Raw genomic sequence first — 14,079 nt, 5'->3', positions numbered from 1 at the left:
ATCTAAGCGGTATAAATACCATGGCCTATAATGTATAGAATATTTTTTATATATATGGCTATTTTATAACCATATGTATAATAATTATTCTTAATTATTGTTAATTATATAAAAAACAATGATTTGTCATACAATTTTTTACCTTGGTGGTATTATTTTCAACTATTTAAGGTTTACTAAGAGTATATCACATATCCTACCCTAAGGTAGAAATTTCTACCACTTTTTTTTAATGTGCATAGAAGAAACAAATTTCGTGTTTAAAATTTTTTTTTTCTTAAAATGTTTTTCTTTTATTGTAGTTATTTTACTGTTATTTTATTGTAAAAAATTTCAGTTAAAATAAATTTTGAGTCAAAAATATTTTTAACACCTTGAAATTTCAGTCGAAATTTTGAGTCGAAAATATTTTAACCGAGTAGAATTTACTGAATGTTAGCAAAGAGCACAAGTGAAAATATTTGGAATCAGTTTACAGGATGCATTAAACCATGCAAGAGTACTCATGACGGAAAAAACAAAAGAAGAGTATGTTTCAACAACAATCTCTGGGTTCCATAAAAATAATAAGAAACCATCCGCTACTGATTTTAACTGCTACAACTGTAGCAAGCCTGGAAATGTTGCCCGCATCTGTTTTTCGAAGAAACAAATTGTTAGTGATGGAATAAAATGTTTCAGATGTGGAAAGTCTGACACATTGCAAGATTTTGTTAGTTGCGTCAGGGAAACTCAAATGGGGAATTGCCAGCACAAGCTGTTTCTCGAAGCAACTAACGGCGCTTCCAGTATGCACTGTGCAGGTGAACACCTCAACATGGCTCAAAAAGCCGGTGTTCGTATCAGAAGAAATGGTGCTGGCTGTTAATGGAGAATTTGTGAACAGAGAGGGAGAAACTACAGTAACACGACGGAAACTTTTTTCAATATGTGGACACTTATTAGGTCATTATCCTGTTGGAGGGTGGCTCAGAATTGCCTGCAGTTTCATAAAACGTCATAGTCAAGGAGATGCTTGGGATGATCTAATTGGAGATCAAGCTTAGTCACGGTTGATCGAAATATTGCGCCGATTGGAAGTTAGTGATTCTGTGCGAGAGAAAAAAAATACTGAAGGGATTCAAAATGGAGCAATATTGTGGTGTGATGCAAGCAGCATGGCAACGAGGGTTGGTATAGAATACAATGGCGTAATAATTGAGGATACAGCCTGGCCTCGAAGTATAAATGATGTCATGCATAATAATATTGCTGAATTAGGTGCTGTGGTGCGTGGGATAAACCTAGCTGCTAAGTGGGATATAAAGAATTTGTCAGTATTCACTGATTCAGTAACAGTTCCTGGGTGGTTAAAAAGTATGATGACTGAAAGTCATAGGGTTCGATCAAATGGATTATCAGAAATGCTTATCAAAAGAAGACTTTCTCTATTGCAAGACTTAATAAAAGAATATAATATAAGTATTACTTTATATTACTAATATAACTATATTATAATTGATATAAACAATTATGAAGATCTAATAATATAATTTATTATTAGATCTTCATAATTGTTTATATCAATCATTATTACTACTTTCATATTTTTGTTTTGTGTTTTTTTTTCTTTGTTGTATTTTATATTCATGAATTTCAAAGTTACGCTTATTAAATTTTAAAATTGTCTAGATTTTATTATGCTTTTTTTTTTTGTATACTTTTATTGTAACTTCTTTTAAATTTTTATGAAGGATAATCTTTTTACTTGGTTACATATTATTTACTTATTATTAAGTTATTATTAAATTGATAAACATTTTATTATTGAAGTTTATTATTGATTACAACAGTTTTATTATTGAATGACTTCCAGGAATGTAAAGACTGGCACTACTGTGACTAAAAAGTATAAACAATTACAAAAAAGTAATTTTAGGAATTATAATTAGTATATTCAAACGACTATTTAAATATAATGTTACATTATATAAGTAATGAACTGAAGTTTTCACAAATTTTCTATTTTAAAGATTTAAATGTTTTATATTAATAATACAAATCTTGGTGTATATCTTGAAAAACTGTGTTTCTCTCATTTAAACTTATTAATATCCATTTATATGTTGCATGTTCAAAAAAAACAATTTGTAGTTTGTTTTTCAAAGTTGTTTTTAATAAATTTTAAATTTCATAGTAAAATATTTTAGCTTTCAAAAATTATGACCATATAAAGTTTAAACCCCCCTCAATTTGAGGGGGTTATAAATTTTATATGGTCATTATTTTTGAACGCTGAAAGATAATACTATGAAACTTAAAATTTATCGATGAATATAAGTCTAGTTAAAAACGGTACAAAAAATACTTCATCAACTTGTTGCTCTCACGTTTGGGGCAGGGGAAGCACAAAAATTGAGGCTTTTTTGTTCCCAGCCTCTAATCATCGCAATTTTTTGCAAACCCTCATTATTTGACATAAGTATAAACATATAAATGTTTGGAGTTTGCTCCATGTCTGGAAGTTAGCTATCTCAAAGACCAAAAAAAGCTGGATCCAGCTCTGCATGATTCAAGTAAGTATTGTGAATTTCAAAATAGGTATCACAGATGTAATTACTTGCAATATTGCTCTTTTTTACGGCTTTTTTATTAAAAAATTTTTGATGGCAAATATCAAAAACAATGTACAATCAACAAATTTTTTGGTTTCATTTTATTTCTGAAAATCCTTTTGCATTTTGATTATATCTCGATTTCAGAAATTATATTTATTCAAATTAATTAATATTTTTTTTTTAGACTTGGACTTTATTTATATCATTTCAAGATATTTTCATATAATTTTCATAAAAAAGATAGCATATTCAAAATATGAAATTTTTGAATATGATAATTTATTTCTATTAGTTTTTATAAATATTACCTGTCACAAAAATATCAATAAGATGACTTCTTAATTAATGTTATGCTTTTTATTTTTTTTGAATAAATTAAGGTGTAAATGTATATAGTAGCTCTATTGGTTTAAGGTTAAGTTATTATATTGGTTTAAGATTAAATTATTCTATTGGTTTAAGATTAATTTGAGGTTTGCTATTTAATCCACAACATATCTAAAGCTAGGCTGTTCAACAAGCTATGCAAATTACGGTGTGTGTAGATTTATGAAATAGAATTTACAAATTGAATGAAAATAGAACATGTATGATAAATTGATAGGACAGTAGTAATTTTTTATTTTTGTTCTTTAGGTATTGGCATGCTGTACTTAACGACTTACCTTCCTGCAACGAAAATAAAAGAACCTTCAACTACAAGCCAATTTAAAATAATTTTTATTGCAGCATTTTCTAAGAAGAATTTTCTCTTAATTTTATTTACTAATTAGATTACTTACATTTCATAATTTCTTTAAATTATTTTTGGAAATTTTGGTGTTTTATATAATTTTAAGTTTAAAGAATTGTTTTACATAGAGTAAAACCGTGTCAAACCGCACACCATATCATTCCGCACACTCATCGAAATTATCAAATAAAAACTAAACGGATAAGGCTATGAAAAAAATAAAAATAGATTCAAATACAGAATTATCTTCTCTATTCAAATTGATAGAATTATATGGCGATTCAACTCTATTTTTTCTTTTTTTATACAACTCTAACGGGGAGTCAATATTATATATATATATATATATATATATATATATATATATATATATATATATATATATATATATATATATATATATATATATATATATATATATATATATATATATATATATATATATTTATATATATATATATATATTTATATATATATATATATATTTATATATATATATATTATCGTTGCGAGCAAAATAGCGCTTAAACCGAAACTGTTAAAAAAATAATTTTAGCACTACCTTGTTAGAAATTTAATTTTAATTCTGGTAGTATAATTTTTATGCAGCTAGAACTAAAAATTAAATAAAAAATCAAAAAAGTAAAAAAAACTCTTTTCAATGATAAAACCGCACACTCGATTAGCTTTTCGCAAGTGACTTAGCGCCTATCTTTATCAAATTAACTTAATGTTAATTCCGGTTTAATTAAAAATGAACTATAATGTTATTTATTAAAATAACCATCTCTTACTCATTAAAAACCAGTTGTTATATTATTTCTCAATATAATCACCACCCAAAATGAAATCTTAGAGTTTGTATGTGGCTACGCGAAGATCAATTGCACTTATTCAAAAATGGCAAGCCTGGTAAAGACTGGTTTTATTTGTTTATAAAGAGATGGTCAAAAGAAATTTCAACAAGAAAAGCGGATAACTTAGCATCTAAAAGAGCCGCTTCTTGTACGTCGTCAAGCAATATCAACAGACTGGTATAACTTCTGGGTCGCATATCTGGAATTTTGATGAAACAGGTTTTTTGGGTGATTAAGACAAAGCAACCGTAATGAGTCGAAAAGGGACAAGACGTGCATTTAAATTTACTGGTAACAATGAAAAAATTATATATACTGTAAACAATCGCTGCAACGCTGATGAGCATTTTGCATCACCATTCGTGATATACAAAGCCAAAAGAAATTTTCGTCATGACTGAGCAAGAGGGGGTCGAGTTGGCACCAAATATTCAATTTTAAAATCAGGTTGGATGAAGCACGATACGTTTATTGAATGGCTGAAAGAAGTTTTTATACCCAAAACTGAGCAAATTGGTAGTATTCACATTTTAGTATTAGATGGGCATACAACTCACATAACTTTGAAAGCGGTATTGCTGTGCAAAAAACACAATATAATCTTGATTTGTCTACCAGAGCATTCTTCACATATTCTACAACAATTGGATTGAGGTGTCTATTGTCATGTCAAACAAGCATGGAAAAAAATTCTTACAAAGTATTACAAAGAACTGAAATGTAAGAATTTAGATAAACAAAGTTTTCCACCGTTGCTCAAACTGCTGTACAAAAGTGGTAAATGTTTTACTCGATTGTATGCAATCGCTGGTTTAGTACACTGTACACTGGCTCATTTCAACTTAAAAAAAACAACATAAATCGTAGATATGTTTTTCAGAGTCCTGAATAAAGAAAAATTGTCAAGAGAAAGATTAAAGATATCGAGAAATTTAAAAACCTCATCGTAATAAAAAACAGCTTATTCTTCTAATGAAAAACTAAGTATTGTAAAAAGTTACCCTCTAGAAAATAGAAATAGAAAATTTATACATCAATCTTAAAGACTGAGTTCATCTTTTAAAAACGTTCAACAAAGAGGAAAAACTTTGATAAAAGTTTTAGAAACAGAATTTAGACCAAATTTAAAACCAAATTTAAAGAAAAAACAAGTTGAAGTTTTTTTTTTGTTTTAAATAGTTCGGCTTGTAAAGAAAATCCGAGTTTACCTCCAGCCAGGGGATATTTTAAAGATTTGTGAGAGTAACCCTTCCACACACTTTCTAGAATCGTTCCTGCCTCCACATGTCCTAAACTGTATGGACTTTCTGAAATTGATGTTTAGCAGTTGTAAATTTTTTATAATAAAAATGAAGTTTCCCTAGCATCATTATGCAAAAATGATTTTACTCAAGTTCAATTGTTTGAGGGAAAAACAAACAATATCACAGTGGTCAGAAATGCTTAAAAATGCGAAATAAATTTTTATGACTTAATAATTTTCGAGCCATCAAAAAAGTTTACTTGAAATAATTTCTTTCCTGTGCACTAAATTATTACATTTCGTCCCATTAAAGGAGCCAGGATAGAAATTAAATTATAGAAACTGAAAAATATCGAAATATTTTTACTGTTTAAGGCTAAATATTTTAATATGTTGATTCCAGTTTTACAAATTTGGAGATAATTTGCAGCAAGATTATTCTTAAAAGAAGCTCAGTGTAAAGGGATTAACTTGAAAGTCACAGAGAGTGAAGAATGCTAGATCGTTTTCAAAATTGACCAAATAAAAAAATAGAAAAATTGAATTTCTGGTCTTTTTCCAACTCTGTCTAATTCTGTAAAAACTTCAAAGTATTGATAAAGAATCACTTAACCATTCATGCCTCAAATCATACCCCCTACGTCTCTCTTTCAAAGTTAAAATAATTTGTTGGCAATCCTGAATTGCGCGGCAAATTTACGTACGTTGTCGTATTTTTTGCGGCTAAAATTTCACGAAAAAATTTGCAAGGACATTACTTTTGATTAAGATATTGCACAAAAAAAGTTGGGTACTCTTGTCCAAAATTGTTTTTAAAAGTGCAAAATTTTGGAAAACATTTCGAGTTACTCAATGAATAGCATCCGCACAAAAATGAACTCATCAAAATTTGTGACCTGCACACGCAATGTGAAATCTGCTACAAAGTTTCTGCAAACTGTTTGTGTTTTTAGTTTGCATGAAAATATGTGATTTTTCTTAGATACATTAACAAAATCGATAAAAGCGTCTTCGATCAAAGTTGGATCTAAAATGATAAAAGTTTTTGTTTGTGAACCGTACACATATGATTGTGCCTTTGACGAATGCGCCTTCTTTGCAGCGATGCACGAATAAAGAGTAATTGTCATAACTAGCGCTACTGTTAAGCGAATTGCAGCGCTGAGAGTCAAATCTAGTCATGTGAGATCAAACCAGAAGCAGATTTTGCGTTAGTATTCCAAGATTTAAAAATATCTGTGTTTCATATGTGGTTCATAAAATACTTTAAAATATGCTTTTAAACTTTTTTCCGGGTTACATCACTGAAATTATGTTTTAATTTTGTCTTGCATTCAGGGACTGTTTTACAATGAAAATTTTATAGACATTTTGAGATCATTTATATAAATAAGAAATACAGAACATTTTTATATAAATAAGAAATACAGAACCTTTTTATATAAATAAGAAATACCCAGTGAAAAAGCGCACATGGGATACGCGTGGATTTTTTCCACATGTAACCCATGTGGGGATTATTATTTTGTCCCATGTGGGTTTCATATGGTAAATCCCACATGGATTCCATATGGTAAATCCCATATGGGATACGCGTGGGTTTTTACCATATGTAACCCATATGGGGATTATTATTTTGTCCCATGTGGGTTTCATATGGTAAATCCCACATGGGTTTTATGTGGTAAATCCTACATGGGATATAGGTGGAAAATACTACATGTTATAGATCTTAAATGCCACATATATTATTCCAAATGGTATAAAAGTAGTCAATACTAGACAAATGAAAGTCCGAATGCTTCTATGATAATTTTTAAAATTCTTTTAATTTAAAAATTACTTAAATAGTAATTTAAAATTAATCATCGAAGCTTTCAGAGAGGCTTAACTTAATCTGGTATTTGCTACTTTATCCCATTTGGTATTCAAAACGTGTAGCATTTTTGATCTTTTACATGTGATGTTTTCCACCTATACCTATGTGGGATTTACCTTAAACTATTATGACGAAATTTTATAAAATTAAAAAACGTGTTGCAAAATGAATTTATTTAAAAATAAATGCTATTAATCAATACATCCAAAACGAATATTAAAAATATTATTTTTTCTTTTGCGATTTACACGCCGTTTTTTGTCAATTGAATTAATTAAATCGCTTCGGCTTGTATAATACCAAGGTTTTTAGTATCTTCCAACTTTCTTCAAACAATTTCTAAAAAAAAAAAAAATTAATACAAATATATATAAATATAAATATATATACATATAAATATATATATATATATATATATATATATATATATATATATAGAAAGAGAGAGAGAGACAGAGAGAGAGAGAGACAGACAGACAGACAGACAGAGAGAGAGAGAGAGAGAGAGAGAGAGAGAGAGAGAGAGAGAGAGAGAGAGAGAGAGAGAGAGAGAGAGAGAGAAAGAGAGCAATTTTAATAAGGAACCTTATTAGTCGAGCAATTTTAATTATTAGCCAGTTTGAAGTCATTAATGACTACAATATTTTACAAATAATTATTTCCTAATTTATTACTTACAATGACTAACGTATTATGCGTAATTGAACACATATTATGCGTAATGAGCTTGAACCCATAAGGAGAATCCTGAAAAAAAGTGATCAATAAGGATAAGTAGTTAAACAAAAAAACAAAAACAAAAATGTAAAAACCTACTTTTTCAATGATGTAGACTTCTATAATAACAGGCCTTGACATCGCGCAAAATGCCGTAAAAACTGAAGGCCGATTAAACTTTCACTTTTACTTATATTGATATATTTTTATATTAGGTAGGGTGTAATGGCAGTCTATGTTTTCTAATAATAATTTCTAGTAAAAACGGAAATATAAAAAGAAAACCAAAAAATTGTTAAAAGATAATCATGCTTTTCGTATTTCAAATTTCATAAGAATATTTATGTAATATTAAATAGTATCAATAACAAGCAGAACCATAACAAAGTATATATCTATATATTAGAAAGATAACTGTATTTTCAATTTTTTTTGCTAAAAATGGTAACAATAAAAATCACCAACAATAAAAAACACCAACAAAAGTCGATTCAAGCAAAAAAAAAGTTTTATCAATATATCTCAACAGGGTTAAAGTCCTTATACTTGGCAACTTGTAGTCAATACACAAACAATCATATAAACTTCGTCGCATAGCAAAATACTCATATGCTCTACATATAATATCTGAAGTATATAAAACTTCACCAACATTAACTTTTCTCATAGCATTTAGGTGTTCGAATAGAATATTTGACAGAAGCGAACTTTCTTTATTTTTTAAAAACCTAACTGCTTCAAATAAAGCTGATTTTGTTTTTATTAACTTTAATTTGTTTACAGCTAAATATGAAATATTACAAGTTGTGCCATTACAGTTAGCTACAAATAAATAATCATTGAAAATTACTAAAATAAATAATGGAACACCAAGTTTGTACATTTTTGATTGTATGTGCAAACTTTTTTTATTAAGCTGGAAAACAATAACATTGTTATTATCACTTAACAAAGATTGAATATCGTCAAATATAAGTTCATCGTCTTTAAGAAAATCATTTAACTCATCTGGTAAAATGCTTCGAAAACCAATTGAAGTTACATTTTTTTTAACTTTACTTGCTGGTGTGGCTAAACAACTAGGCAGAATATTTTAAAAACAGATGGTGGGTTTAAATGTCGTTGCTTCCCATATTTGCTTTCAAAAGGTGCTTCATTTGGCCAATGCAGTTGACATAATGCTATATAGTCTGTAACAATAAAACCAGTTCTTGGGATAGCTTCACTACATCTTTTTCTCTCCTCTAGATTCTTCAGGAATTTATAAATTGATATTTTTGTCGTAGTTGAGTATTGATATTTTTGTTATAGTTGTAATTGATATTGTAGTTGTAGTTGTATAAATTGATATTTTTGTTGTAGTTGAGATAGTTCGACTTGCAAAGAGATACACAGCATTTTAAAGGCATTTTTAAGGCATTTTAATTATAAAAAAAACTTATCGTTAGTTTGACAATATTATTATAACCTTACAATGTTAACGCCTTGAACCTTACAACGTTATCGTCTTGATGTTGGGCTATCTAATTTATAAACCAATCACATTTTAAAGATTTATTAAAAAAGCGCGAACACAAACTTTCGTCTAATGTTAAAAGATGAAAATGTAAACAAAGTATTAGGAATTGGCCTTCAGTTTAACAACTTTGTTGCGCGATGTCAAGGCCTTTTATTATAGAAGGCCGCGGTCACACATAATATAATATTCTGAAACTAATAAACAAACATCTAAATTTCTATAAGTAAATTTATTCTTTGATCATTGCCTTCATATCCTATCTTATTTTCATATCATAATCTATTATGGAATTATTTATATAACATATCACAACAATATTATTAAATTTGTGATGTTCAAATATCATATGAACATTCTCTAACATGTTCATATGATATTTGAATATAGTTCTTGAGTATATTATCTGCAAACAATTGACTGATGCAAGTTCTAATGTTGTCAAAAACCAAGCATGCATGCATGGGACATTGCAGTGTCCCACAAAGAAATGCAGGTTTGAAAGTCAAATTGTGTTTTGATAAAAAAAAAAATTAAAATAGGGGGGAGATTGGGAGGTTTCTGAAACTTTTTTTAGGCTCCAAAACTTTTAACTTTATATATAATAAGGTTCATAAAACTTAAGGGACTTATGAAGTACATTGAGGAACAAAAACAGGATATTTACAGAAACTTTTAAATTTTTAATCTGGAGTACCACAGTGTAATTGGGAATAAAGTCTCTGGGTCCAGTATTCAAAGTAATACGATCTAAAGTAATATATAAATTAAATAAAATGCTTTAAAATGCATGCAGTTATACATATAACTCCTGATAGTTAACTATATGTATAACTAGTTATACATAAAATTTATTATATAAACTTATTTTTTAAGGTTATGCTTGAACAAATTAGAACCAATTAATTCAAATTCAAGATTTAGTTCAAGTTCAAGTTATTTGTTCATTGTTTTTTCACTATTTTATACTTATTTGTTCAAATTTGTTAACTAGTACTAATTCTTACTACAGTAAGAATATTTATCATTGTTGAACGTGATTTTATTAGTAACTTAATTTTACTATCAACATATTTTGACAACACTCTTTACATTTTAAATGATGACAGCTTTACTTTTCTATTGATGTTAAATTTATTAAGTTTCAATAACTCAGATTGAATTTTAACTGAATTATTGTAAGCTTTGTAAGGGTTTGTTTTATCTCAAATGGTGTTGTAAATAAAGTAAAAATTATATATATATATATATATATATATATATATATATATATATATATATATATATAATAATATATATATATATATATAATATATATATATATATAGTATTTAGGCTATGGGATCATCCATAAATGATGCCAGTAGATAGAGGGGCAGTGTGAGTTTAACAATAATTGACAATGGGGAGGGGATGTTGAGACCAAAATAATGTCAATTAAAAAATTGAATTAAAAAAACAAAGTAAAATATTTTATTTTAAAAAAAAGTAAAACAATTTATGCTAGCTATGAGCAGGTTTTAGAGGTATTTACACCAACAATGTGGTCTAAAAACTTCTTGCTTTTGTTGCAAGAAGTTTTTTATAAATGTATAATTGAACCCGAAAAAAATTGATGGTATATGCATTTTTTATATTATATTAACAATTCAGATATACCATCATAATACGATAACAAAAACTGACATCATTTTCAATGGGAGATGGCAAAAAATTGACTGAGTTTGATAAAGGGTGAAGCTGTTCAATAAACCGGGTCATCATCTGACATCATTATGCATAGATGACCCTACGATTTAGGTAAAATAAGTAATCAATTTGCCATATTTCTCTTTAGAAAGTGTAAGAAAAAAGCATTGTTATGCTGAGAACCTACCTATTGAGCAAGCTTTGACCACCTATTTTATAAATTTGAGAGACAGAAGTGGAAGTGCGAATCGCAAAAGAACTAATAACAATGCTCTAAATTGATTTTAACTTTGTAGACTAACATTAATATAGTATTTAGTAATAATAAATGAAGTTTACATGATTTTTATAATTTGTATTTATTTCCATTAATTATCAGTTGTCAGTCTCCATTTTATAAAATGAATTAAAAAACTATTTATTTATAGTATAATAATAATACATAAATACTAGTTTCCTAATGCTATTATGATCACAATGTTAATGGTATTCGTTTTAAAGTGAAATTTTGTATCAATTTTATTGTTTTAATGTTATATTTATATATATATATATATATATATATATATATATATATATATATATATATATATATATATATATATATATATATATATATATGTATATATATATATACATTTATTATATATATATAAATATGTATATATATATATGTATATATATATATACATTATATATATATATAATATGTATATATATATATATATATATATATATATATACATATATATATATATATATATATATATATTATTTTTACTTTATTTACAACACCATTTGATATACAACAAACCCCTACAAAGCTTACAATAATTCAGTTAAAATTCAATCTGAGTTATTGAAACGTAATAAATTTAACATCAATAGAAAAGTAAAGCTGTCATCATTTAAAGTATAAAGGGTGTTGTCAAAATATGTTGATAGTAAAATTAAGTTACTAATAAAATCACGTTCAACAATGATAAACATTCTTACTGTAGTAAAATATAGTACTAACTGATAAATTTGAACAAATAAATATAAAATTAACAAAAACAATGAATAAATAAGAACATTAACTTGAACTTTAACTAAATCTTGAATTTGAATTAATTGGTACTAATTTGTTCAAGCATAACCTTAAAAAATAAGTTTTTATAACAAATTATATGTATAACTTGTTATACATATAGTTAAATATCAGGAGTTATATGTATAACTATATGCATTTTAAAGCATATTATTTTATTTAAACATTACTTAGATCATATTACTTTGAAAACTGGACCCAGAGGCTTTATTCTCAATAACACTGTGGTACTCCAGATTAAAAATTAAAAAGTTTCTGTAAATATCCTGTTTTTGTTTGTCAATGTAGTTCGTAAGTCCCTTAAGTCTTAAGGACCTTATTATATCTAAAGTTAAAAGTTTTGGAGCATAAAAAAAGTTACAGAAACCCATCTCCATCCTATTTTTTTCTTTTTTTAATAAAGAAAATTGGGAATTCTTTGACTTTCAAACCTGCATTTCTTTGTGGGACACTGCAGTGTCCCATGCATTCAAGATTGGTTTTTGACAACATTTCATCTTGCATGAGTTAATTGTTTGCAAATAATTTACTGAAGATCGATAATCACATACCTATTTTATTATCCTAATAATACGTCTATTTGCACCCATCTTAATCTTATTTCTATAAAGTAAGATAAAAATTATTCGTGGTACTTACATACTTGCTTGCCATTCTCTTTATTAATATAAAATATTTTCACACAATATAAACGTAACGCAATGCAATGTTGATTTAAATTTTTTTTTTTTAGTTTTCGGCTTTTAAATTAATTCCCATGCAAATCCCACAGAAAACCCACGTGGGATTTCCCATGTGTGTAAATACCATATGGTTCCCACATATAACCCATGTGGGATTACCCACATGGGTTTAAGGTGACAAATTTCCATACGGATACCACATGGGAAAATCCGTCCCACATAAATCCCATCAATCCCACACGGAACCCACGCGGAACCCATGTGGGACGCGGTTTTATTTTTCACTGGGTACAGAGCCTTTTACTAATAAGACATCATTGATGGAGACAAATTACTGCCTATTAAAAAGATATTATCAAAACCATTGTAAAGTAATACTTTGAATACCAAAGTGTTCCAATTTACTTAGAAGGATGGAGTGATCAACAAAATTAAATGACTTCTTTAAATCAAGAAGCACCACATGCAAAATATTTATTATCAAAAGCTTTTCTAACAATTTTGGAATTTTTAATAAGTGCTGGAGTTGTGGAGTTTTTGCTTCGAAAACAATATCGATACTTGTAGAGACAATTATATGGGTAATTCCATTTTTAACTTACGTTACACGCGCAACAACTTTATCAAATATTTGCCTATTTAAACTGTAAATTAAACTTTTAGCTATTTTTTATGAAAGCTGTTAGTCTGAAGAACAAAATAAGCTAAAAAGTTTTGAATCTGGCCAAAAGAGGGTGAATTTATTACTGAAAATACCACTTAACTTACGTTAGACGAAAAACAAGGTAAAAAAAACTGCTTCAACTTTTAGGTCAGATTTCTGCGAATCAATAAAGCGGTTTGTATTAGAAACTTTCACAAGATGTTGAGAATTCTACAACAACGTAAAAAATTATCAGAGGTGATCAGCTAAGGAAGATAAACTGGTTTTTGTTGGTGCTATATATTCAACTTACGTTACTTCACGTTACCGAGCGATTATTATCGTAGATTTTTTATATCTATTATTAAAAGTTAGAGCAATACCAGGTGCAACAAAAATTACTTTATAAATACTTATTTGAATCATTTAAAT

The 14,079-nt window shown here is 27.6% G+C and overlaps 1 long non-coding RNA gene across 1 annotated transcript; it reads right to left on the bottom strand.

Annotated features, from left to right (window-relative positions):
- Positions 1-7,465: 7,465 nt before the first annotated feature.
- LOC136086587 (uncharacterized) lies at positions 7,466-13,287 on the bottom strand. The gene is made up of 3 exons (XR_010641448.1): positions 12,961-13,287; positions 7,988-8,056; positions 7,466-7,648 (listed from the first exon to the last, which is right to left on the bottom strand). It is a non-coding gene; the product is annotated as an uncharacterized LOC136086587 (long non-coding RNA).
- Positions 13,288-14,079: the final 792 nt, after the last annotated feature.

This window comes from Hydra vulgaris, chromosome 10, assembly GCF_038396675.1.
Source record: "Hydra vulgaris chromosome 10, alternate assembly HydraT2T_AEP".
In the NCBI taxonomy this organism is placed as follows: domain Eukaryota; kingdom Metazoa; phylum Cnidaria; class Hydrozoa; order Anthoathecata; family Hydridae; genus Hydra; species Hydra vulgaris.
This window is presented reverse-complemented; position numbering and strand designations above follow the sequence as displayed.